The sequence below is a fragment of the Oreochromis niloticus genome, linkage group LG8 (genome assembly GCF_001858045.2).
Source record: "Oreochromis niloticus isolate F11D_XX linkage group LG8, O_niloticus_UMD_NMBU, whole genome shotgun sequence".
Classification (NCBI taxonomy): Eukaryota; Metazoa; Chordata; class Actinopteri; order Cichliformes; family Cichlidae; genus Oreochromis; species Oreochromis niloticus.
This window is the reverse complement of record NC_031973.2, coordinates 1,954,706-1,982,135: the sequence shown is the minus strand read 5'-3', so window position 1 is coordinate 1,982,135 and position 27,430 is coordinate 1,954,706. Positions and strand designations below refer to the sequence as shown.

Below are 27,430 nucleotides of genomic sequence, written 5' to 3'. Positions count from 1 at the left end.
TTCCCACATAAAAGACTGAAATTGACGGTGATTTAAACCTTTAGCTCAGATAAAATTTACGGTTTGCGTTACGGTGATCATTACATGCTCCATTTTTAGGATTTTACCACACAGCGTTTCCCGGTGCATGATGCAGTGATATGCTGATAACTCACGGGTACAGTTCTCCTCCTGCATCTTTACTCGCATACTGCTGACTAGTCCGCTTTTTTCACCGCACAACACCGGCGCTCCATGTGTTGTAAGTCCAACAAGTATGTCCCAGGGCAGTTTCATGTCGGTTACACTTTGACATATGTTTTAAAAAATGTCTTTTCCTGTCGTTGTCCCGTACATCGATTTAATGTTCAATATTTCCTCTCCACGGATGAAGATGGCCAGCTGTGCAATGTCCATCATGTCTGTACTTTCATCCACAGCAAGAGAGTATGCAATAAAGTTTTTGCTTCTTTCACACGACTGTGTCCTTAAATCAGTGGCCATCTCACAAACCCGATCAGCAATCGTATTTCTGCTCAGGCTCACATTTGCCAAAATCTGCGTTTTGTCTGGACACGAGACGTCGCACACCTTCATCATGCAGCTCTTCAGAGTCGTAAATGGCCGGGCTGATTTGGCTATCTCCTCTGCTACAATAAAACTTGTTTTCACAACAGCTTCACTTTGTCATTTTGCTCTGGTGAAAAAAGTCTGCTGAAATGTCAGATTCTTCTTTAGACTTCTACTTTCTGTAGTTTCTGCTCTGCATTTAGGTTTTTCAGCTTATCCTGACGTTTTGTCTCGTAGTGCCGTCTTAAATTAAATTCCTTAATTACAGCCACATTAGCTCCACTAATAAGACACACGGGTTTACCAGCAATGTCTGTAAACATATATTCAGTCACCCACTGGCGCTGAAAGGCTCTGCTTTCAGAATCAACTTTTCTCTCCACCATTGTGCACGGCTAGCTTCGCAATAACAGAAGTTTGACTTGATTGACGCGGGAATGTTCCCAGTTAGCCTAGCGTTCAGCAAGGAGCCTGCAGCGCTGCATTATGGGATCTGTAGTTTGTATATTATTAGCGCCTCATATCGCCGGGCCGTGCATAACAATAATAATACATCTATATAAAATGATCTCGCGGGCCAGATATAAATGTACGCCGGGCCGGATGTGGCCCGCCGGCCTTGACTTTGACACATGTGCCTTAGGCAGCATCATTAGAAGACATAGCATACATCTACACTGCTATGCTGATGACACCCAGCTCTATCTGTCCATGAAGCCAGATAAGACACACTGTTAGGTTTTTGTAATGTTGATTGTCATTTATGCTTAGGAATATTTAACCATATATGCTTAGAGGTATATAATCGATTGTGTAGTGATAGGATGTGTGATCTTCGGTAGTAGGCTATAAAAAGCTTTGTGTGCATTCCAGGGTGTTCTGGCTTTCACACGCACATCCTGGGAGCATGGGAGAGGTCATACCTTGTTTTATTGTTTTATGGTAGGATAAACGTATCTATGTCTGTTTTACTCTAAGTGCATTTTGTTTAGATGAACTGCTGGACTTCCAGGCCAGCAGGTTTAGGAAGTCATTAATGGGTTCTCACACACACACACACACACACACACACACACACACACACACACACACACAGGGTATTCTCTGTTCACATGTATACCTATGTAAGATGTCATATGTTAATGAACTTATGCATATTCATGTAACCACAATAAAAGAGCAGTGTTACGGGGGAGCGGAGAGAGCAACTGGGGTCAAGCGAAGGAACGGCGTTTGTCCGGTTCTCTCCCATGCACGTGAAACATAAAGAACTTGCCTACTCGTGTCTTGCTTGCTGTGTAATTAAATTGTCTTAAACGTTCCAGCAAATAGGTTCAAGCTACAAACCTATCACACACCAATTAGTTAAACTGCAGGAATGTCTTAAAGACATAAAGACCTGGATGGCCGCTAACTTTCTGCTTCTTAATTCAGATCAAACTGAGGTTATTGTACTCGGCCCTGAAAATCTTAGAAATATGGTATCTAAGCAGATTCTTACTCTGGATGGCATTACCTTGGCCTCCAGTAACACTGTGAGGAACCTTGGAGTCATTTTTGACCAGGACATGTCCTTCAACGCACATATTAAACAAATATGTAAGACTGCTTTCTTCCATTTGTGCAACATCTCTAAAATTAGAAATATCCTGTCTCAGAGTGATGCTGAAAAACTAGTTCATGCATTCATTACTTCCAGGCTGGACTACTGCAATTCATTATTATCAGGATGTCCTAAAAACTCCCTGAAAAGCCTTCAGCTGATCCAAAATGCTGCAGCAAGAGTCCTGACAGGGACTAGAAAGAGAGAGCAGATTTCTCCTGTTTTGGCTTCCCTTCATTGGCTTCCTGTTAAACCCAGAATTCAAAATCCTGCTCCTCACATACAAGGTCTTAAATAATCAGGCCCCATCTTATCTTAATGACCTTGTAGTACCATATCACCCTATTAGAGCACTTCGCTCTCACACTGCAGGCTTACTTGTGTGGAGGTCACAATTATGAGTAATTCCTTAGGTTAGAAGAAGATTGATTTCAGCTCCCAAATTCCGATTAAAGTCAAAAAGAGCAAAGTTCTGTGCCAGTTGTTTTATTGAACACTGATGTTCAGCAAAACAGAAAGAAAAGCAAAAGCTCCCCTAGGGTGTTTGCCATAAGTGCATGCCGGTTGGGACCAACCCCAATGGACAGACAGCAGGAAAAAGCCCTGAGGGCTTTCCTGGTCCCCTCTTATAGGGCCAGTAACCCCCCTCCCACTGCTGGTTAACTTTACACTTGTCCTGCAGCCAAAATCAGCAGATCAGGTACGGGCCAAGGTCCGGTCAGGGACCGATCAAGACTGTGGCTGAGGGTCATCTACAGAGGGGCAACCTGTGGTCAGGTTACTTTGTCTTATCTGTTAAAATCTCCCAATTCTTTTAATCTTTGGGCTGAAGGAAGGACAATACTCGGTGTATAAATGCTCAATCAACCATTATTTATTTCCATACAATTCAACACTTAAGAGCATAAGAACCATCATGATGGGGAGACCTGCCTGCAGAGGGTCACAGCAAGTCTCAAACTGGTGGAGGGTTACTCAGCCTCTTATAGCCTCTAGTGGCCCCCACCTAGTCGTAAAAATCTAAACATTCACATTCTTTCTCTCACACGGCGCCTAAGTTATGACCTCGGCTCCTTGTTTTATCTCCTCCTGATGAGATGGGGCAGAAAACCTCTCTGGTATGTTCTGTTCTCTTCTAATCAGACAAATAAGGCCATGACTCTCTGAAAACGGTATTTCTTATAACTCAGCAGTATAATGCATCATAAAACAATATCATTCATTCACAATAAATCAGCAGTCTAATCTAATACAAATCAGTTTAATAAATCTAATAGTTATCACCTCTTCAGGAGAATAATGCAAACTAAAACTACATAATAATTTCACAATATTTAATTAGGGGTATAACATGGCATAAGATAATATAATAATCTCACAATTCCCCCTTTTGATCTCTTAAACAAGAGATCACTTACAACATACATTCCAGTGTTGCAAGGTCCAGTTCTTCTTGGTCCTGAGGCCCTCTGTCCCCCTTTAACGGGTGGACCATATGTGGGATGACCTCTGTGTTTGCGCAGTTCAGATGCAAGAAAAACTAGATTTACAACAATAACAGCAGTTACAGATGACACTCCCATCACTCTCCAGTTCTCCCACAGCTTTATTTTGGTCCTCCAGTTTCCCACCCCCATCTTGGTGCTACCTTATACCCTCAAATGTACTCAAACTAGAACCTCTGTCTAAGGAGCTTTTAACCTTTATTTTTATTGCTGCAGCTACCAGTATCTTCCAGTTGGGTGATTCTCAGCTTCTCTCTTCGACCTCCGGGGTTAGACCACCCTTTAGTCGTTGCACAGATCAGGGGATTATTCTGCCCCGATTTCAAACAAAGATCTGTGTATTTTGGGGTCACCGCCGTGTCCCCCTTTTGCCAAGAGCCTCTCGAACCTTGTTGGTCTGGTGTTCCTAGATTTTCGCCAACCCCTTCATGGTTATTGCTGTGTTTATGGGATCCATCTTCTCAAGGAGCCCAAATGCCATGACACTTGACCCCAGTTGCTGTCTCGGCAGTCCCTACGTCTGTCTCTGGTGTGAAGGGTCCTCATATCTCCGTACCTCGTCTGGTGTCTGTTCCTCTCTCTGTAAGAGACAGAAAACCAAAACACCTCTCTCCCTAGCCTTGATAATCTAATATTGTTATCCATTGTTCTTCTAATGATTCAAAGTTGGTTTAGAATCTCATGTTCAGGACTCTCTGACCAAGGAACTTATTCTAACCATAGTTTATGTGTGTGTAAGCGTGTTTGCATTTAGCCCTCTGCACTCAAAGTCAATACCTACAATGTATCAATCCGGACAATAACGCCAAATGAAGCTTACGACCTTCAAAAGACTGAGTGCCAACTCATTATGAGCACATTTGCAATGTGTGTATGAAAATGATTAGAACCACTTAGCTTAGTAAAAGAAATCAAAAACAAATTAACCATTTTTAATTCTAACACATTATAAGCTTAAGTTTTACCATAGCTAAATTATTAAACACACAAATAAACTCATAGAAATTTTCATATAACCATTGTTTGATGTTCAAACTCAACTTCCACTCCCCCCTTTTTGACACACTCCCATGTGTCAATTCACCAGAGCTAGAAAATTAAAAGAAAAGGTTAGTGACATCATATCTCAAAAAGCATCAGAAATTCTCCTCTTCAGTCTCTCTTATCCTCCTGCTCCTGCAAAAACAAAACAAAACAAAGCAAAGCATCCACCCTTCTCTTGCCGGCTGGGTGAATTGTTTGTCGACATTTACTAATCCTGAAGTCGGTACAGTCTTTGTCTCAACATCAAGTCAGTTAAAACTTTTAGTCATCAGTCCATCCCAGTCCAGTCACATGCATACATTCACACACATTCATACCAGATGTTGCTGATAATGGAGTCTCACGCGCGACCTATTCGAGCATCCATCACCAGTAAGATGACGTCATCATTTTAAACGGAAAACAATTCCTTGTGTTTTGGACTGGATTGACTCGGTGCAATCCTTTTAGACTCAGGACTTACCATCTCATGTGATCAATGTCCTATATAAGTGAATTTCTCCAAAGCCCATTATAATTATGGAAAAGCACACTCTGCGACTGTTTTCAGTAAAAAATTTTCATAGCACTTTAAATTTCAATCTTTCAGGCCTGGTTTAAAGAGCTGATTGTTAAATCATGAACTCACAAAATATCAAAATATCACCACCGGTGGATCACACCTCTCAGATGTTTTTATCTCAGTGCACTGTAACAAAAACGAAAACAGACGTAACCAACAAAATACTAATAAAAATAACACAAACTAGGGCCCGTTGCAGACATGTTCAAACATAAAATCATCTCTCTCTCGCTTAGAGAAAGAACACAAGCCAAAGCTCACTGATAAAATCAAGCTAGCGCTAAGCAAAACCCAAAAATCAACCAGAAATTCACAGGAACGTTTTGCTTCCTGCCGGGACAATATTGTGTGGGAATGAGAACCTCAGGTGCCGTAGCACCTTTTGTTCCTCCTTGAATTAAATCTCAATCACAGAAAATGCGGCACTCCGACCTAAAACTTACACTATTAATTCATCATTTTCACTCTGTGCCTCTGCTCCTCACCAGGCTCTGTGAAGCACAGCAAAGAATTCAGTCAAGGCCTTGAGCCATAAACAGACATCACGCCCAGACATTGTTTTCGTAACCAAACTGTTTTAGACCTTACCCCTAAAATCTACATAAATGTCCTCTGGGTGACATAAAACACATTTTGAGTAATCAATGGTAATCAATGGCTCCTCATAAAAATTATGTATTGGGATGTTTGTGTGCAGCATTTTGCATATCAGCATAAGCAAAGCATTCTTCATTGCATCAGCATGTGTGTGTGTGTGCATCACTCTTCATTGCACAAGCGTGTGCATGTGTATGTGTATGTGGATCACTTCTCAGTGAATCAGCATTCCAATGTGTGTGTGTGTGTGTGTGTGTGTGTGTGTGTTCATCACCTTCCTGTTCTGGTGTCTTGGGTAAACCACAGCCTGAAGCGTGCCCTGGGGTCCTGCCCTCCTCCTTTTCAGTCTGTTTGCGACCATTGCTGCTGCTGCTGCTCAAAGTTCAGTCCGTCCTGGTTCTGACCCCAATTGGGGCAGTCCTTTCTCCAATGTCCATGCTCACCGTAGGTGAAACCTGCATCTTCCTCTGTGTTTTTGTCCATTCTGAGGTGCCTTTTGACCTCACTTGCTCCTCCTGTCTCGGTCACGTACTTTTTGCTGCCGTGTTGGTCCATCATTGTCCTGCAGTGTTAATGCCGAGTTGTTAAGGTCAGCATTCCTTTGCTCGGCCTTACTTTTCATTCGGGCTTGGCGGGCGTCTCGTCACAGCTCTGTCAGCTGAAGCTGTCTGAGAATTTTCCCCCGTGTAGTGAAACGGGCCTTGGTTTTAACGCTCTCCGTCTCTGCTGCATGAGATCACATTCCTGCAGCACTGTTGACCTTTTCAGGTTGTTGTTGTGGGTCCAGCTGTTGCAGCATTTGGTCAGGGTCACGTAGAGGGGAGAGCAGGAGTCCAGGTCAGCCTCGGCTTTCAGGGCCGGCAAAGCAGCCTGTAATTAAACATAAAGAGAAAAAACAAAAAACAAAACAAAACAAAACAAAAACAAACAGAAGTGTACGAACAGGAAAATGATGTTGTGTTGGCTGTGTTACAAAGAGAGGGGAGAAACACCGGGCCAGGCCCTGTGTCAGCCTTCTCTCCCCCTTTTTTTTTTTTTCTTTTCTCACGATATAATCAACTCATAACCCACCAAGTTGACAGGACAACATGCACATGTTCAAATTCTTAAGATCATGTTTAAACTCACAAAAGAGAAATTTCTTTCCGTCAGTAATCACTTGTGTTGTTCAATCATCAGAAAACATCTCACAATTTGACTGTTAACCACTAAATTTGTTATTTCAAAACTAGTTGGTCATACCAGTCTCTTTATTTTCTTTTTCTTTGAAGTTAAATTGTTGTCCTGCAACCCAGAGGGTTTATTTGTTAGTAATGGATAAACTTCATCCTTAAAAAAAAAAACAGGTGTATGTTAATTTTTGCTGCTTTAACCTTGCTGGAAAATCTTCACATGTTCATGAGTGTAAGCTGTTTCTTCATTGCGTGTGTGTGCATTTGTAGGCGGGTCATTTTTTTTTTTTTTTTAACTTTTTCTCAAACTAGGCATTACCTTAAAAGGAGCCTTTCTCTCACATTTCTCTGCTCGTGTGTGTTTTTGTTTCACCTTTTGTTGTGATGCTCCGGACGCCTTCCCAACCTCCACAAGTCTGTTGGCCCCAATTTTGTGTTAAAACTTCTCTTAATTTCTCCTCTAATTCTCTCCTCGCTGCTGTCTTTTCCACAGCTGCTGATTCTTGCTGGGTGTGGTTCCCCTTACTATAATTTTGCTTCGGCCGCTGTGCTTGTGGGGGCAGTTGGTCCAGGTCCGTAGTTTCCTGTATTAACACACTAAGAGATTTATTTAATATCATTTTCATCACTGTTAAACAGATAAGCAGGCAACACGCCCACCTTGACAGCGCAAACTGCACGCCAGTCTCCCAACACATTCCTCTCTCTGCTTCTCAATAATTCTCCACTACGCACCTCTTACTCTCTCTCTCTCTCCTTTTTTTTTTAATTATTTTTTATTACACCACAGAGTAATACACCCAATTATGCCCGTCTATCTCTATGTGGCTCCAACTTCCCTCTTTATTTAATTTCACACTCGTCAGGGGACAGGCACACAACAATTTCAACCACTGAAACGAGGAATTCAACCTTTTTTCTTTGACTACTCTAGAGCTCAACCTTTGATCGCAAAATGTGTCTTGGTCTAGTCCAGAATAAATGTGAACCCGTGATTACACGGCCGTTCCAGTGTTATTCTGTTATCGTTTGAGGGCCCTCAGCTCTCAGGTGATAAGCCTGGACCTCCAGACGCCGCTGGTCCGTACGCCGCGTCCAACGTACGGTGGGGGAGCCAACTCCAGGGCAAAATTAATTTCCACAGGTACACTAGGTATCAACCTTTGATCCTAAAATGTGTCTTTACTCTAGTGTCCTCCTAATCACACATCAACCGTCACTGTCACTGTGTTCACGCTTCACACACAGAGCGCGCCTCACACACACAGCGCGTTTCACCAGCAGTGAGACCCACAGAGAGCGCTTTTCACCCGCGGAAATTTACACAGAAACCTCTGAGCTCAACTGTTAGAACTCTTCCGAAGCACAACCGCACCATATACCAGGTACCCCTTTCACTGCGCTTATGGCCGCCACCACGGGGCAAAATCGCATCATAAAACAGAAGTGATGCTCGTCCCCGAGGCTCAAAACCGACACCATAAACCAGCGTCTGCGTTACCTTTTTTCGTACTTAAGTAAAAAATTTTACTTATTAATATTATGACCGCAGCCCTCGAGGCTTAACCGACACCATAAACCACCGTCTAACCTCTATTCAATGTGCTGAAACCAGCAACCCCTCGCATCACCAGAACACGGCCACATCATAAACCAAAACCTACGGACGCGTTACGCGTTACGCGTTACTGGCGCTTAACCGACACCTTAAGCCAGCATCTGCTTAACCTTAATTTTATACTAATTTCATGGCCGCATCAACGAGGACTTAACCGACACCATAAACCAACTTCAAAACCTCTATTCAATGTACTGGACTTATGGCCGCATCTCCAAAAGATTCTAATGTATTATTGCTACAGAAGCCAGTCTTAGACAAAGTTAAATGTGGAAGGTAAAGTGGGCTGCAACTAGCTCAACGTAGTGTATTATTAGTTTCTTGGTAGAAGCAGTTTATCTAACACACTGGAATTCAGCCTCAACTTATGTTGTTAGTATCTCGTGCCAAAAACCAGACACCGACAAATTTAATGTGAAAATACGTGTAACTCAGCGAACAGATTAATTTGGAAAGCCCAATATGCACATTTGGTATTTATAATACAACAGGCTGTGCTTACCTTTCTGTTTGGACCGGTCCTTTCTGTTCGCCTCGCCCCACGATCTCACCACAGGCCAAATCTGCCCCTCCTCAGCACACCAAAGATCCGGGTCACCAGGCACCAAGTTGTTGAAATCTCCCAATTCTTTTAATGTTTGGGCTGAAGGAAGGACAATACTTGGTGTATAAATGCTCAATCAACCATTATTTATTTCCATACAATTCAACACTTAAGAGCATAAGAACCATCATGATGGGGAGACCTGCCTGCAGAGGGTCACAGCAAGTCTCAAACTGGTGGAGGGTTACTCAGCCTCTTATAGCCTCTAGTGGCCCCCACCTAGTCGTAAAAATCTAAACATTCACATTCTTTCTCTCACACGGCGCCTAAGTTATGACCTCGGCTCCTTGTTTTATCTCCTGATGAGATGGGGCAGAAAACCTCTCTGGTATGTTCTGTTCTCTTCTAATCAGACAAATAAGGCCATGACTCTCTGAAAACGGTATTTCTTATAACTCAGCAGTATAATGCATCATAAAACAATATCATTCATTCACAATAAATCAGCAGTCTAATCTAATACAAATTGTCAGGGTTCAATGTTGAGAGAGGAATCCATAAATAACCACAGATCCAGGCGTGTGCAATTTAGACGGCATTTTAATGAACACATGTGTGAGTTCAACAACCCAATCAGTATTGAACTGTCTTTACCATATTCAGACAACGGTTTTATAGGGTTAAGATAGTACAGCCCCCTTTTCTGTTGCTAGGCAGATTTAAACAAAGCATACGTCACTCCAAAACCACAATGACTCTTAACATAGTCTAAAACAGAACATCTTCTTCGGGTCAACGCCAAGCGCTTCCTGTCTCCATCCTGCCCAGGCTTATCTTCCTGGAACATCAGGTGCACTTCCTGTACAAAATGTCACTCATGCACAACTTTGCAGTCATAAACTCTTGCCTACTAAATGAGTCTATCTGTGTGTGCGTACACGTGCGAGGGCGCGTGCATGCTGTGTACTGCGTACGTGTCGTGACCTCTCACTATTTGTGTCTGTATGTGTGTCTCACCCTTAAATGCTCTCACATCTCACCCGTTACACTTCTGACCTTTCACCAGAACAGAGGCTCATCCTTACATATAATAACCTAACTGGAAATATATATGTAATCTACTGAATAAATGTTTTAATCAAAAGCCTCTACTAAAAGCTTAAATCAAAGATAAATGCATAATAAACACCCTACTCTTTGGCTTGCGCTCACTCTGCTTTCGGTTTCACTTCTGCAAAAGCCTGCAACTTCAAAAGCCTATAACTTCCTGTCTCTGCCCTCTACACAGAAACACTGAGATCATAGAAGCATTAAAAACATTTAAATTATAGATTCAACTCAACCGTTTAAAGTGGTTCTTCTTGGACCTGTAATAAAGACTAATATGATACCAATATATTTGAACATTTGAATGCAATATCAATACCTCTTGTATCAATACTTCTTGTATACATATGCTTGCTATATGTTTATGATGCAACAGTAATGACAGTAATACCAATAATAACAAAATAATAAATCAAAATAACAAAACATACTACTTCCTTCTCCACAAAATCAATTTAATAAATCTAATAGTTATCACCTCTTCCGGAGAATAATGCAAACTAAAACTACATAATAGTTTCACAATCTTTAATTAGGGGTATAACATGGCATAAGATAATATAATAATCTCACATATCACAACAGGTCATGACGCGGTCAAAAGTTGCACATTAATACAGTTTGGATTCAGGAGACAGACACAATCTCTACCTTAAAGATTAATGTGATGCCTCAAAGGCATTTATGTTTTATGTGTGCTTTAAAATAATTTATTTATATGTAAGTTATAAAGAACAGTTAAAAAGGTTGAAAAAAGAGAGAGGAGATGAGAAGATTTTATTTTGAAGGTTAACTTGCTAATGATTTCACTTCCTCCTGGATTACCTGTATTGGTTGATTTCCTGTTTACTGACTCTTCCTGGTTGCTCTTAGAGGGAGAGTGACATGCTGGTCATGCTCTGAGGCTTATCCACAGCCATCCACCTGGGAACATTGTTCAGGCATAAGTGTATATATTTCATGATAAAGATGTTGAAAAAGCATAAATAGCGGTAGTTGTTAAAAAACGATTTTATTTATATTTCGTGAAGGAAGTTTTTCCTTCCCACTGTCGCCAAAGTGCTTGCTCATAGGGGGTCATATGATTGTTGGGTTTGTCTCTGTATGTATTGTAGGGTCTACCTTACAATATAAAGCACCTTGAGGTGACTGTTGTTGTGATTTGGCGCTGTATAACTAAACTTGAATTTAATTACATTAATATCATTACTAATCATTACAGTAATAATCAATACAATTATCAGCCTCAGATGCAGACAAAACAGGATTAACCCCAAAAGTCTGCAAATGAGCTCTTCAGTTAGAGGCCTCTGAGCAACAAAAACTTCCAGAAGGCAGCTCAGTGAACGGGTGGGACAAACAAATTTTACCATCTATGTGCTAAAATTCAAAGAGACTTAAAATGCTTCTAGATGAGAATATTCTTCAAAAGGTGTTTGATTTCACTGAGAAGGCTCGTCTAGCACAGCATGAAAAGTCTAAGACCAGGCAACAAAGGACGTTGGAAGTTGTGCTTCAGAAAGCACAGTGAAATACAGAGAGTGTCTTCAGTGGCCAGAAGAGAGAAGGATGGAACACCGAGGATGGGGACAATGGGGTGAACAATTTAAAGAAACATTAAATAAGCTACCTGATGATAATTAAATGTTTCTCCCAATGAAAACGCTGCGTCCAGATGAACAGAATCATTTTTGGGGATCAGTTTAGGTATTTGCTTTCATCCTGCAGCAAGTGGTGAAAAGAAGTCCAGTATCAGATTCTGCTGATTATTAATTATGCATAACTTTAATTAACTTTAATTATCGATGCAATGAAATAAGCAGAGTGTTTACAGTTTTGTGAAATTTAAAGAGTATAGCAACATCTGAAAAAGATTTCAGCTACAAGCCCAACCACTGTGGACTTAAGAACTGGAATTATAATTTTTGGATTTTTCTCTGCTCATTTTGGCCTGTTGGATTATAGTCTCAAAGGAGTCGGAGGACTTTGTACTGAGTCATTGCTTCCTCATCTGAACTTTATCGAATGCGGCCGGGAGAGGATGGCGCTGCTGCCTGTGCTGTACTCCCTCATCTCTCTCGTTCATTTGAGGACCAGAATCAGAAATAAGCATTAGCATAGAGTAGTTCAGTTATCCTTAGATGAAATTCACGTGATTTTATTAACTGATTCTTATTACCATTTTATTATTATTTTCACTCATCATTTTTTAATTGAGCTTTTGCTTTTCTGTCACTTAATTGCTTATTAAATAAAAAGCACCAGCTTATCACAGGGCTAACACAGAGAGACAGAACACCATTCCCACTCACATTCTCACACACATTCTAAATTGCACACCTATGTGCAATTTAGAATAACCAGTTAACCTAACCGACTGTCTTTGGACTGTGGGGGCACGCCGGAGTACCCGGAGAGAACCAATGCAGACACGGGGTGAACTCCACCCAGAAAGGCCCCAGATTGATTCTTGCTGTGAGGCAGCAGAGCTAACCACATCACCGTGCTGCCCCCACTAATGTAATATCCTACATTTACCAAGACCATGGATCATAGAGGACCACTACTCAGGTAGAGCAGCAGGTTGGCCTAGGCAGGTTCCTCACCACCGGCTTACACTAGTTCCTGCTCTGCCTTTGGGGAACACCTCATGGAATCAGAAACTCTGAACATTTAAAGCGAGAGCCAGTCCAGACTTCCTATACAGGAGTATTGGGCCAATCTTCAGCAGCTACCAATAAAACAACTATCAGGCAAAGTTAACAACTTTTTTACCACAATTATGTGACCCTTTGCTCAGATCTAAGAGACAAAGGACAGGAGACCTCGCTGTGAATATATCTCCAGATGACTGGAAGACTTGTTTCCAGACTGGCCGGTTCAGAAATCAGTAACTGTGTTAGAGTTTGCTGGCATGGAAGCAGAAGACAGTCTGAATAGGTCCTGACTCACACACAGATAGATCCTTATTTCTTCCAGCTTTTATGTCTTAATAGTTTGAAGATATAATGACTGCTCACCAAATCCTCACCTCAGTTGTTTCGGCCAATCTCTGTGATAGGACTCGGAGCCTGGGATTCTCTACTTCGTTTTCCTCCATGTAAACTGCTATGTCCACTGTGTTCATTATGGTTGAATGTTCCTGTCACAGTTTGCTATGTGGAAAGTAGACTGATTACACTGGGACCCAACAGAACATTAAATAATGACAATCACAAGTTCATAAAGTCCTTTAGGACCCAGGATCATGACACTTCTGCTTTTCTTCACTGCTATCTTTTCATTTGTATGTGAGAAATAATCCTTATATAAACCTGTTATAATGTTAAAAATGTTCAATAAAGTGTTCGTTACAAAAAGTAAAACTGCACTTTGTATTTACATCCTTTATCTTTTTCTAATATGAAGCATGTAAATTTGACAAATATACAAATCCTAAGGAATCATGAAGGTGGTATACACTTTCTCACAGCTCTGTATTTCTCTGTTTTCTCTTATAGCCCACAATCTTTGCTTTCTTTCAGGTGTTCCGTGTGAAACAGGAAAAGTCGACCTCGTGATTTTGGTGGATGACTCTGGGAGCATTAGCAATAAAGACTTTTACAGAATTCAAAGGTTTCTTGCTGACTTCGTCCAAAAGCTAAACATCAGCACTGATGCAGTCCAGATTGGTAATATTTCTACTATGATTCATACCAGCACCATTATATTTAATACTGTTTATTTGAAAAGTACCTGTGAAAAAACACCACACATGTGCAGGACATAGATTCCTACTTTAGACTCCTTAGTTACTGTACTTTTAATACGCTTGTAACACATTACTTGGTAATTTTGTACTAAATGCTCATTATTATCATGGTTTGATGATTTTCATTTTTAATACTACCGCTTCAATTTATTACACACACACATGTAAGAGGAAACAATAGACTCTCTCTCATTATTATTTTTTTGGATTATCCGGGCAATTAAATTCTGAAGTCAGAAGTGCAAAATACATATATTACAGTGTTCCCTCGCTGTAATGCGGATCACCTTCTGCTGTTTCACTGATTTTTTTTTTTGTGCAATTTTGCATGCTTTTTTTTTTTTTTACAGTGCATTGTGTTCTGCATCCTGATTGGCTGTAGACCATTGTCAATCAATCTCGTGCCGTGTCTCCTGTACAGTACAGAATGCGTTCAGCTTGTCGAATTTACATAAATCTTGGATCGCTAGCAGTGTGACTCTGAAGTGCTGTACTGTATGTTTGTAAGTTTTCAATCCAACAAACACAACACTGTCGACAAAACGTTTTGCACCGTCAGAGGCTCCTGCGGTAACACCCAAAAGGAAGATGCTAACCATCCCACAAAAAGTTGGACTTCTGGACATGCTAAAGGAAGGTAGAAGTTACCGTGTTTTTCCGTACCATTGATTCATTAATGTTGAATTCTCTGGCAGCTGCTCTATTCCCATGTTCTGGACCTGAAAAGAGGGTTTGATCTTTGGTTTCATTCTATAATACTGGACTTTTTTTTCTACGAAGGTTTGAATTTGAGAGTGTTTGAACAAGAGAGAAACGTGTGAAAATGTTCATGCCGGTCTGAGAAAAGTGTATAAAGTGTGTAGTGAGGGGTTTTACAGCCTTAAAACATCTATAATCACTGTAAAACATAAAGTTGGCTACTTCGCGGTTTTCACCTATTGCGGGTTATTTTTAGAACATAACATAAACGAGGGACCGCTGTACATATATATTAGAACTTAGAACTTTGATTGTTAAAACTACTGATTGTTAATATCATATATGCCTCTCTTATATCTGGTTCTGTTCCATCTTCTCTTAAAACTGCAAAATACCAGAGGCGCAAAACACCAGCTACTGGTAGACAGAACAGTCAGCCGAGACTGCAAGACCAGACTGACCAACCTGTGCACTGCCTGGATTGATTACAAGAAGGTCTATGACTCAATGCCCCACAGCTGGATACTGGAATGCCTAGAATTGTACAAGATCAACAGGACCCTAAGAGCCTTCATCAGGAACTCAATGGGGATGTGGCGTACAACACTAGAGGCCAACTCCAAGCCCATAGCACAAGTCACCATCAAGTGCGGGATCTACCAAGGAGATGCTCTGTCCCCACTGCTGTTCTGCATAGGTCTGAACCCCCTCAGTGCGATCATTGACAAGACTGGCTACGGATACTGACTACGAAACGGAGCAGTTGTCAGCCACCTCCTGTACATGGATGACATCAAGCTGTATGCCAAGAGTGAACGAGACATCGATTCACTGATCACCACCAGGATATACAGCAATGACATTGGGATGTCATTCGGGCTGGAGAAGTGTAGTCGGATGATAACAAAGAGAGGGAAGGTAGTCAGAACTGAGGGGATCGAGCTACCAGAAGGCAACATTGCAGACATAGAGGACAGTTACAAGTACCTGGGGATCCCGCAGGCGAATGGGAACCATGAAGAGGCCGCTAGGAAAGCTGCAACCACCAAGTACCTGCAGAGGGTCAGGCAGGTCCTGAGGAGTCAGCTGAACGGTAAGAACAAGATCCGGGCTATCAACACCTACGCCCTGCCCGTGATCAGGTACCCTGCTGGGATAATAAGCTGGGCAAAGGAGGAGATAGAAGCCACTGACATAAAGACAAGAAAGCTCCTTACCATGCATGGAGGGTTTCACCCCAAGTCCAGCACCCTGAGGTTGTACACTAAGCGGAAGGAAGGGGGCCGGGGACTGGTGAGTGTCAGCACCACAGTCCAGGATGAGACAACGAACATCCAAGAATACATCACGAAGATGGCCCCAACTGACCGAGTGCTCAGTGAATACCTCAGGCAGCAGAAACCCAAGAAAGAGGAGGGATACGAGGAACCATCATGGAAGGACAGGCCCCTGCACTGTATGTACCACCAGCAGATAGAGGAGGTGGCTGATATCCAGAAATCCTACCAGTGGCTGGACAAAGCTGGACTGAAAGACAGCACAGAGGCAGCACAGGAACAAGCACTGAGCACAAGATCCATAGAGGCTGGGGTCTATCACACCAGGCAAGACCCCAGGTGCAGGCTGTGTAAAGATGCCCCTGAGACAATCCAGCACATAACAGCAGGGTGCAAGATGCTAGCAGGCAAGGCATACATGGAACGCCATAACCAAGTGGCCGGCATAGTGTACAGGAACATCTGTGCCGAGTATAACCTGGAAGTCCCAAGGTCAAAATGGGAGATGCCCCCAAGGGTGATGGAGAATGACCGAGCTAAGATCCTGTGGGACTTCCAGATACAGACGAACAAAATGGTGGTGGCTAACCAACCGGACATAGTGGTGGTAGACAAACAGGAGAAGACGGCCGTAGTGATCGATGTAGCGGTTCCGAATGACAGCAACATATATATATATATATATATATATATATATATATATATATATATATATACACACACACACACATATATAAAAAAAAATAAAATTCCCATCTCGCCCCTGCGGGCAGTTAATCCTTCAAGCTCGGGTCCTCTACCAGAGGCCTGGGAGCTTGAGGGTCCTGCGCAGTATCTTAGCTGTTCCCAGGACTGCGCTCTTCTGGACAGAGATGTCCAATGTTGCTCCCGGGATCTGCTGGAGCCACTCGCCTAGCTTGGGAGTCACCGCACCTAGTGCTCCGATTACCACGGGGACCACCATTGCCTTCACCCTCCACATCCTCTCGAGCTCTTCTCTGAGCCCTTGGTATTTCTCCAGCTTCTCGTGTTCTTTCTTCCTGATATTGCTGTATATTATATATATACATATATATATATTGATTGATTGATCATACTTTATTCATCCCGAGGGAAATTGGGTTAAGGCTGCCAGCAGTGCCAGCGCCGTCTTACCCTTCCGACCATACATACATTACACAAACATCACATGGGGAAGACAGTTGAGAACAGAAAAAAACACCTCTGCACATAGCACATGAAAAAACTCTTAATACACCAAAGAAACACATGACAAGCAACAGGGATGGGTAAAGGGTGAGAGACAGCCAATGTAGACAGTACATCCGGGCCTGCAGCCTATGCGCTGGTCTCCATGATCCACCGTCAGCATCGGAAGGGAATAAGCGTTGAAGGCGTTTGGGGGGGGATGAGTGTATATCTGCATGTGTATATATGTCTGTGTTCGTGTGTGTGTGTGTGTGTGTGTGTGTCCAGAGTTCAGCTGAGACAGTGTCCTTCGCCCTGCCAGGCTAAGTAAACAGCCTTCCAGCCAACCCAGGTGGCCTTGCATGGAAAGGGAAGAACAGTCTAAACACAGTCTGTTATCAGGGTGTTTTGTTCAGCTCCAGCCTTGAGACCGCAGCTGGCGCCGAAGGGGTATCTGCATGAAGTGATGGTGGTTTTAACTTTGCTGTGAACAACTCATTTGAATTTCAAAGCTGTTCTAACAGTCCAACACTGGTCTCTCAATCTCCCGTTGGAGAGCCGCGAGCTTCTCCATGATGTTATCAAACTTACGCTCCGTGATGTTGTCATTCTTGTGCTCAAAGAGCCGATTCTGAGAACTCACGACCGCAGTGAGCTTCCCAAGATGTGATCCAGTTTGCACTCAGAGGTCTTGTTCTGAGTATTCACGGCAGCTGTGCGCTTCTCCAAGATCTTATCCGTGCTGCACTCAATGAGCCCATTTTGAGAAACTCACGCCTCATCCCATCGTTTCAATCCCAGCAGGCAGCCTTGTGGGGGTTTGAACAGCCGGTTCCGCTCCTTAATTCTTCGATAAGCCAGGGCCAAGCCAGCTCCGATCAGCAAGAACCCTGTTATCATGGTTCCGAATAGGTAGATATCTTCAGCACTCAGGCTCACCCGAGCCCAGACTTCTCGTTGAGAAAGGGGTGTCAATTGCATTCAGGGACCAGTTGATCAAATCCATAATTCCTCTTTTAGGTTTTAGAGAACAGACTGTGAGAGAGTGTTCCAGGGAAAAGTAATATAAAAAACACGAGACTAGACAAGGACACAAGAGGCTAAGCAGGGAAGCTAAGGGAGAGGAGGAGGAAAAAAAAGTGCGACCGCCTTCGTCAAGAGCAAGAGAAGAATAAATAATAATATAAATAATAATAAGAATAAATAAATATATAATAAATAAATATATATATTTATATATTTATATATATTCAAGGATTCAAGGAGCTTCCTGATGTTTCCTGATGTTTAGGGTAAGGATTTTTTTAGTCACACCATTCTGTCAGATGCTGGACCTCATCTCTTTAGGCGGTGTCCTCATCGTTGGTGATGAGCCCCATCAGAGTGGTGTCGTCTACAAATTTGATGAGGATGTCGCAGGGATGCATGGGGGCGCAGTCACTGGTGTAGATGGTGTATGGGAGAGGACTCAGCACACATCCCTGTGGTGAGCCAGTTCTGAGTGACAGGGTGGATGAACTCTGGTTGCCAACCTTGACTGATTGTGTTTGGTCAGTACCACTGACCCACCAGGAGTCACCAGTGTCAGTGCGATGGGTCTGTAGTCGCTGAGGCCACTGATGGTGGTGGACTTGGGGACTGGGACTATTGTTGCACATTTCAGGCATTGGGGGACAGTGGCGTGTGACAGGGAGAGGTTGAATAGTCTGGTGAACACAGGATCCAGCTGGTTGGCACAGACTTTGAGGACACTCCGAGGGCCAACAGCTTCCCTCTGATTAATTGCTCTGAACACATTGCAACCTGTTGTTGTTGGAGGCTAAATATGTGTGGGCTGTGCTCAGAGGAGGCTGTGGGCAGGGTGGTGTGCATGGTACGGGTGTCTACAGTTTTATCAAAGCGGGCAAAGAAGTGGTAAAGTTCCTCTCCTAATGAGATGCTCTGCTCTGATGCCTTTTTTAAAAAAAACAACAACAACAAACAAACAAAACAAACAAACAGGTCTGCTATTGCTGTGCTGTACATATCCTGCTCCCCAGATTTGTATGCAGTTCTGATGGTGGGCTTTGTCCTTTTCCTGAGTGGTGTGTATGCCGGGACAATGAGCAGGGAGAGGTGGTCGGACATACTCAGGTGGGGGAGGGAAACAGATCTGTAGGCTTGCCTCAATGTTAACAGGGGTGGGACTCGATTAAAACAAATAATCTACATAATTAGAGGCTTTGTAATTAATTAATTTAAATTAATCGCATTGAATCGCACAAGAAAATTTGCCCCAAAGCGCAAATGGTTTTTTTTAGTTTAAAAGGGTTTTAGTGGGGGACAGAATCAAATAATAGACATGGGCATGAATATTGTAAACTCAACTTCTTTGTCATGGTCCTGGGTCGGTGACCCGGTGTTTTTGGTTGTGTACTTTTACTTTTGATAGTTTTTGTATTATGACTGTTGTTTTGGGTTTCCTAGGGTTTAGTTGTGTTCCCTCTGTTTGGTGTCTTCCCTGCTTGTGCGTCCCCTTAGTGTAATAGGTCTCTGTGTTTAGTCCGCGTCTCTGAGTCTGTGTCATTACCTGTATGTGTTTTCTGTTTTACTTTGAAGGTCTCTGTCTTATGTCAGTGTGTTCTGTTTACGTTTCCCCTCCCTCGTCAGCTGTTATGTCTCCCAGGTGTGTTTCCCTCCTGTTTCCCATCCCCTGATTACTGGTGTGTGTATTTATTGTGTGTGTTCACCCGTCCTCGTTGCTGGTCCGTCTGTGTTGTTCCCCTCCATTTTTCCTGTGCATTCTCCCTGCGTTGTTCTCCCTGCATCTTCGTTTCACGTTCAAGGTTTCAGGTTTGTTTTTTTGCTTAGCTTTTCCCAGTTTAGTTTACTCTTAGGTTTTGGTTTTCTTCCACCTTATCCCCGTTTGTTTCTCCCTTTTGTTAATAAAGCTCACTCACAACTTAAGCAGTCTGCATCTTGGGTCCGTTAATATTCACACACGGCTTGCCCCATCAACCCGTGACATTCTTTTAATTTCTGATAAAAAGGCATTTAAACTGTATTTCAGTTCAAATCGGACAAACAAAAATAATATCCCTGGCCAAAATTGGGCAGACTTAAAAATAAAGTGCTATTTTCAGTACTTTAAGTACATTTTCAAAATGGTATTGTCTTTAAGTAATACTAATGACATAAAGTGCCATTTTTCTTCTTAAAAAATAAGGCAGAAACATAAAAGGTTATTTGAGCAGCTTCACCTTTAAACTCTGAGTAACCTTAGCCAACATTGTTTTGTAGGCAGGAATGGTGGATGGCAAAACGTAACAAAACTGAGAAATACGGAAGGCCGGAAGGCCGGAAGGCAGGCAGGCAGCAAGGCAGCAAGCGTGGGATGATGGAGATCGCGACACAAACAAAGGAAAACACAGGGCTTAAGTACACAGAGGGAGCAATCAGGGAATGGAAGACAGGAGGGAAACACAGCTGGGACAAATCAGGGCTAATGAGACAGAGGAAGCCAAACCAGATACATTAACATAAGACATGGACCTTCAAAGTAAAGCAGGAAACATAACACAAAGACACAGACTTGACACGGGGATACAACAGACAGGGGAGACAGAGAGAAAACCACAAGACTAAAACTCTAACAAAAATGGACCGAAACAAAAAAACAAGGAGCAAAAGTCCAAAAGAAACAGAAACAAAGTCAAAAACAAATCAAATCCCAGCAGCAAGAGTCAAAAGCAAAACAGAGGAGCTGGGTCAACTGTGAGACCAAAGAGAAGTCCAAAGCAGTTAGGGGGGCCGACCAGGAGGACGACAGTACAAAAGTCCAAACCCGGGCAGTCCAAAACCAGGTGGTTCAGGGGGTCGACCACGAAGCCAGTGGCTGCGACAGAACAGTTCGGGAGGCCGGCCGCGGAGCCAGCGTCGGTGTGGCGAGGCATCGCAACGTGCCATCCGAGCAGGTTGTGGACCAGGCGGCGGCGTGGTGGCAGCCGGACCAGACGAGGCAGGACCAGACAGCGATGGTGTGGAAGCCACAGGTGATGGCTGACCAGACTCACCAGAGCTGTCAGCAGACCCGAGGAGGTGCTGAAGTGTTTCTTCGGACCCTCCAGTGGAGACAGACAAAGGCTGGTGTGGTTCTCCAGAACCCTCCAGTGGGGACAGACATAGGGCTAGCAGGTGCAGGGAACCCTGGCTGAACAGGCGCCTGAGCAGGTAGCAGAACAGATAACTGAGGAGAGGGGTGGCGGTGGGGTGAACACTGTTTACTCCGGGAAGGGGGAGGAGGTGAGCCGGGCCGTGAACCCTCCAGCTGACCACACTGCATATCCTCCGGCTCTTTACACTGGAGCGGCTCTCCAGAACCTCCAGCGGAAAAGCCGTCCTGCCGGGGCGAAAGCAGCTGCTTCACAGCGAGCTCTGTCTGCTGCTGCTGCTGCTGCGTCGGCGTGGAGAGAGAGATAGCTAGTTCACTGGCTCTGACGTGCTCCCTCCACACAGCTAATGGTGCTGCCCAGATTAGTGTTCAAGGAGAATTGATGACGCCGGGGGTTGGTCTTAATCATTGCCTCCACCGCGCTCAGTCTGAGGCGGAACAGTCTGCGGGATCCATGTTCTGGCTGCGATCTTCTGTCATGTGTAGGCTGTGTGCAGGCAAGAATGGTGGACCCAAAGTGCAGACTCACAGCAGGCAAAAAGTGCATTCCAAAACTCAGCTTTTAGTGCTGGATGGCAAAACGTAACAAAACCCAAAAATACAAAATAAGCTTACACAGGCAGGCAGACAGGACACACAGTGTGGGATGACGGAGATCACGACACAGACAAAGGAAAACACAAGGCTTAATTATACAGAGGGAGCAATCAGAGAATGGGAGACAGGAGGGAAACAAAAAAAGTCCAAAAGAAACAAAAAAAAAGTGTGATTTATTATTTATTGTCCGTCTCTTTCAGCCAGTTACTTAGACAAACTAGCCTGTTCACATGTTCAGAGCAGCTCTTTTTGTTACTATGTGACCTGTAAGTAAGAACAGTCTGTCACATGAGACAGAAGTGGCAGGACCAATCAAATCCTTGCAGGCCAGGACAGACAGCTGTAGGTAGGTCCCTGCTTGACTGGACCACCACTGCAGTGGGCAGTCTGTCTCGCTGATGCAGATTCTTCTCTGTACAAACTCAGGGCCCTGTTACACAGGGCTTCCTCATCTGAATCAGAGAGGAGGCGGCTTTGTCTTTGCTGGCTCCTTTGTGGTGGCATCTTTACACTGTTCCTGCAGCAGGGCCTCAAAGCTGGCCCAAACCTCTTTTCGCTTTCCCCTTGCAAGACACTTTAAATCCTTAAAGCGTGGGTCAAGCACAGCAGCTATCTTGAGCCACTGATGGTGGAGTGTAGCTACACGAACACCACTGAACATGAGACAAATGTCTCACCTCCAAGACGCTCAGTCACAAACCTGTAGTAGACAATTCAAGAAAGTCATTATTCATCTACAAAATAACTGTCAACTCTAGAGCTTTTTGAAGAAACAGTAAAAATAAGTTAAAAAATTTTTATTTCCCTGCATGGCTCAAGGAGAGTGGTCAGGTTTCAGAGTTTTACCATCTCTGATGGAGATAAAATGACTTGCTTATAGGACAGGGCGATATATCAAGTTTTTAAATATATTGATATATTTTAATATGAAATATGAGATGTGACAATATCGTTTATATCGATATAGTCTATGTTACATTATAATTTGTGGAGCCGCAAGTTTGCCTCTCTTTCACCTCCCTTTGTCTCTAAGCAACGTTACTCTGCCTCGCCTCTCTCCTTCACTGAACACAACTCCCCCTCCCCCATCGCTTCACCTGCAGGCAGCGACAAGATGGACACGGCAGCTGTCAAAGAGGAGCTGGTCTGTAAAAAGAAAACATTTGGAGATTACTATTTTAGTGCTTGTAGCGGTAATCTTGTTAAAATCACGTTAATGCCATAACTGCATTAACGTGGCAAATTTGCGTTGAGACGCAATCGGTGTCAACGCGTTAATGAACTAACCGAGCTAACGCATTGACGCCATCCAGCGCCATGCACGGGGGCTGCACGACTTAAAATTCTTTCATTTTCTCAAAAATTCAACACTATGCCTTATGTATGAATTCTGGTTGTGCTTACTGACCGCGAACCAATTTTATGTGCTACACGGCGCTCAGCAATCTGTCAAAAAAGGTTTTAGTACGACTTTGGTAAGCTACGAAGCTGCACCGCTTGATGGATTGTTAGAGTATTACGGCTAACATAGTCAATTCAATTCAATTCAATTTTCAATTTTTTTTATATAGGCAAGGCAAGGCAAGTTTATTTATATAGCACAATTCAACAACAACGTGATTCAAAGTGGTTTACAGAGACATTAAAAAACAAAAACAAATAAAAAGCGTGATTTAAAATTGATTAAAAAAAACAGTAGATAAAATCAGAACAGTAGATAAAATCAGTAGTTAAAACGTAGGTTTTGAAATTTAAACTTAAGTGTGGATTTGGTGCTTTATTCAAATGCAGCTGAGAATAGGTGAGTCTTCAACCTGCATTTAAATAAACTGAGTGTTTCAGCTGATCTGAGGCTTTCTGGGAGTTTGTTCCAGATTGTCAAGAGATTTATTCTAAGACACTTCTTCAGCTAAGAGTCTAAAGGTAGAAACACACAGACGCTGCAGCATTTACTTGTATACAAGGGCGATCACAGAACGCTCACACCAGAGTGGGGGCCCTGTGATGCGCGCTCTGTTCTTGCACTTGTCTTTATTTATATGCAAAAATAATACAACAGTGAATACGTCTATTCATAGGCAGAGGAAAGTTAGTGCGTAGGGAGTGAAGATAAGAGTGGTTTAGGTGTATGCATGTGTGTTGTGGGATACAGAAAGACGCGGCCTCTCTTCTTGTTAGGGAGCGTCAGATAAGAGTGTCCAGCTCTCCTCTTCCTGCTTGTTCAGCTATTATCGCTGTGAGAAAGAATTTATAAAACCGTCTTGTAGTGGACAACAGTCTAAGTCATCAAAAGGTCAACATACAGTATTCTATCATATGCAAACTTATATCATTAAAAGCTTATACTGACTACTAAGTACAATTCTCCATTGACATTCCCTCCTGTTGTCAGTATAACTTTGAAGTGAGATATCAGTATGTAACATCTTGTTGTACATTTTCTGTCACATCATCATTAATCACACAAAGTCTTCATGTTCCAACAGGTCGGGGTCATCATCATCATCATTTGTCACGGCTATGTATGCAGCAACAGTGGAAACAATTATACAGTTAATCATGAGTTTTAGACATGGCAGGATACATGTTACAAAACACAAAATAAAAGTAAAAATACAAAAACGGATAAATAGAATAAATAAGAATAAGAATACAAAGGAATTGCAAGTATTTCAAGTATTTCAAGTATTGAAGTCTATTGCACCGTTGGTTTTTAACAAAAAGTATTGCACAGTGAAAAGGCAGTAGTAGTCTTTTTAGCAGTCACTTGTATTACTTACATAGTCCTGATTTTGGGCCTGCTGGATCTGTCTCAAGGCGTTCAGGGCATCAGTCATGTTTGATGAGTGTACATTGTCTGATGTGTGTGTGTGTCATTTCTCACTCAATCAACAAGTGCACGTCTGTTCAGGTGTGTGTTTCTCTTCATTTTGAGTCAGTGTGTGTAGATGTGTATGTTAGTGTATGTTGGCGTGTTTATCACTTTCCTGTTCTGGTGTTTTGGGTAAACCACGGCCTGAAGCGTGCCCTGGGGTCCTGCCCTCCTCCTTTTCAGTCCGGTTGCGACCATTGCTGCTGCTGCTCAAAGTTCAGTCTGTCCTGGTCCTGGCCCCAATTGGGGCAGTCCTTTCTCCAGTGTCCATGCTCACCGCAGGTGAAACCTGCATCTTCTTCTGTGTTTTGTCCATTCTGAGGTGCCTTTTGACCTCAGTTGCTCCTCCTGTCTCTGGCACGCCCTTTCTTCTGCTGCCCGATCATCCGTGTTGGTCCGTCACTGTCCTGCACAGTGTTAATGCAGAGTTATCAAGGTCAGCATTCTTTTGCTCGGCCTTACTTTTCATTCGGGCTTAATGGGCGTCTCGTCACAGCTCTGTCAGCTGAAGCTGTCTGGAAATTTCCCCCGTGTAGTGAAACGGGCCTTGGATTTAACGCTCTCCGTCTCTGCTGCATGAGATCGCTTTCCTGTAGCACTGTTGACATTTTTAGATTGTTGTTATGGGTCCAGCTGCTGCAGCATTTGGTCAGGGTCAGGGTCAGAGATGGTAGAGGGGAGAGCAGGAGTCCAGGTCAGCTTCGGCTTTCAGGACCGGCAAAGCAGCCTGTAATTAAACATAAAGAGAAAAAACAAAAACAAAACAAAAACAGACGAACAGGAAAATGATGTTGTGTTGGCTGTGTTATTCAGAGAGGGGAGAAACACCGGGCCAGGCCCTGTGTCAGCCTTCTCTCCCCCTTTTTGTTTTTCCTCACAATATAATTAACTCATAACCCACCAAGTTGACAGGACAACACAGGTAGATATTAAAATTCGTAAGATCATGTTTAAAAGCACAAAAAAGGAATTTTCCTTCCTTCATTAATCACTTGTATGATTCAATCAGCAGAAAACATCTCACAATTTGACTCTTAACCACTAAATTTGTTGTTTCATCACTGGTTGGTCATACCAGTCTCGTTCTTTTTGAAGTTGTTGTCCTGCAACCCAGAGAGTTTATTTGTTAGTAGTGGATAAACTTCAGCATTTGATAACAAAACTATTAAGTTTTCCCTGTTTTAACACTAATGAGGGATATAGGCACATGTGTAAGCTGTTCTTCATTGCATGTATGTGTGTTAGTAGCTTGCATGCAAGGCCTCTGGGCCTGTCTCACCCAAAAGAGCATTTTCTCAACAGTTGCCTTTCACTCACATGTGTTAAGAAAGGCAAATGTGCTGGTAGCAGTTGTGAGATTATATTACATTATACCTATAATCAAAATGAGTGAATCATGATACTGCTGTAGGCCACATCACACTTCTGAGTTAAAAGAATGTGAAAATCATTAGATTTATTAGATAGGTTTGTATTATCCTATACTGCTGATTTACTGTGAGTGAGTTACACTGTTTCATGACATTTCATACTGCCGAGTTATGAAGAGAATATTGTATTCAGAGAGTAGGGCCTCTCTCTCTTTTTTTTCCTCTTTGTGATAGTAAAGAGAACAGAGCACATGCCACGGGAGCGTCACCCCCACCTTTGGTGGAAGCAGAAAAACAGGGAGCCAAGGTCATAACTCAGGCTCACAAAGAGTCAGAAAGAATATGAATGCTTAGTTTTGTGGCTGTGGCGCATTTTGTATAGCTTCTTTTCTTTGTTTAGTAGCTTTCTGCCTTCACCTGAGAGTGTGCCCTAAGCATGTGACTTCAGGTCTCCATAATTGGAGTTTATTTAAAGATAAATAAGATGATTTCATTTATTGCTCGCAGATCATGCACTAAATGGTATTTTGCAGTATTAGCTGTCTTCACCACTTAAACAAAACATCACTCTTTGTTTTATTATTATTATTACTATTATTTTAAATTCTCCTTTCTCAAAAACATAAAATTAAATTGTAGTTTTTCTTGGCTGAGAAACACAAAACCTCCCTTTTTTCCCTTTTTTCTTTTTCAAAACAAGAAACTAAGTTTTAACTTTTCTGGCTTGTCACCTTAAAACAAAACAGACAACCCAGCTCTCAGCTGGCTCTGAACAGAAGTTACAGTACTCATCACTCAAGCAACATTTCAAAAACCAAAAGAAACAAAAAACAAAACTCAGCACACTACACAGAGAACAACAACAAGACACAACTGAAGATGTTGTTCTTGTTTGTTCTCCTTGAATTTTAGAATAAAGTTATTACATCTGCATTAGTAAATCATATGCCTAATCATTATGTGCCACTGTGATCCACAAGTATGATCACAAATGTATTCAGTTTTCAACCCAACAAAACAAAAAACAAAACAAAACAAAAAACAAGTTACCGATGGCTTGAACGCTTTACACACGAGTCAGGATGCAAAAAGGCTGCTGCCAAAAACAAATCAGAAGCGTGAGGAAAAAAAACAAAAAACTGAGCCCACAGACAGCTTCATGTTTGAGCTTTAATAGCTGTTTCCCTCCCTCTGATGTGTTCTTATGTAGCTCCTGCTCTAAAAA

General features: G+C 42.7%; 1 protein-coding gene across 1 annotated transcript in view; it reads left to right on the top strand.

The window, feature by feature from the left end:
* Window positions 1–27,430, top strand: part of LOC102076067 (scavenger receptor cysteine-rich type 1 protein M130) — a 116,881-nt gene that overhangs the window by 6,675 nt on the left and 82,776 nt on the right. The window lies entirely within an intron of this gene.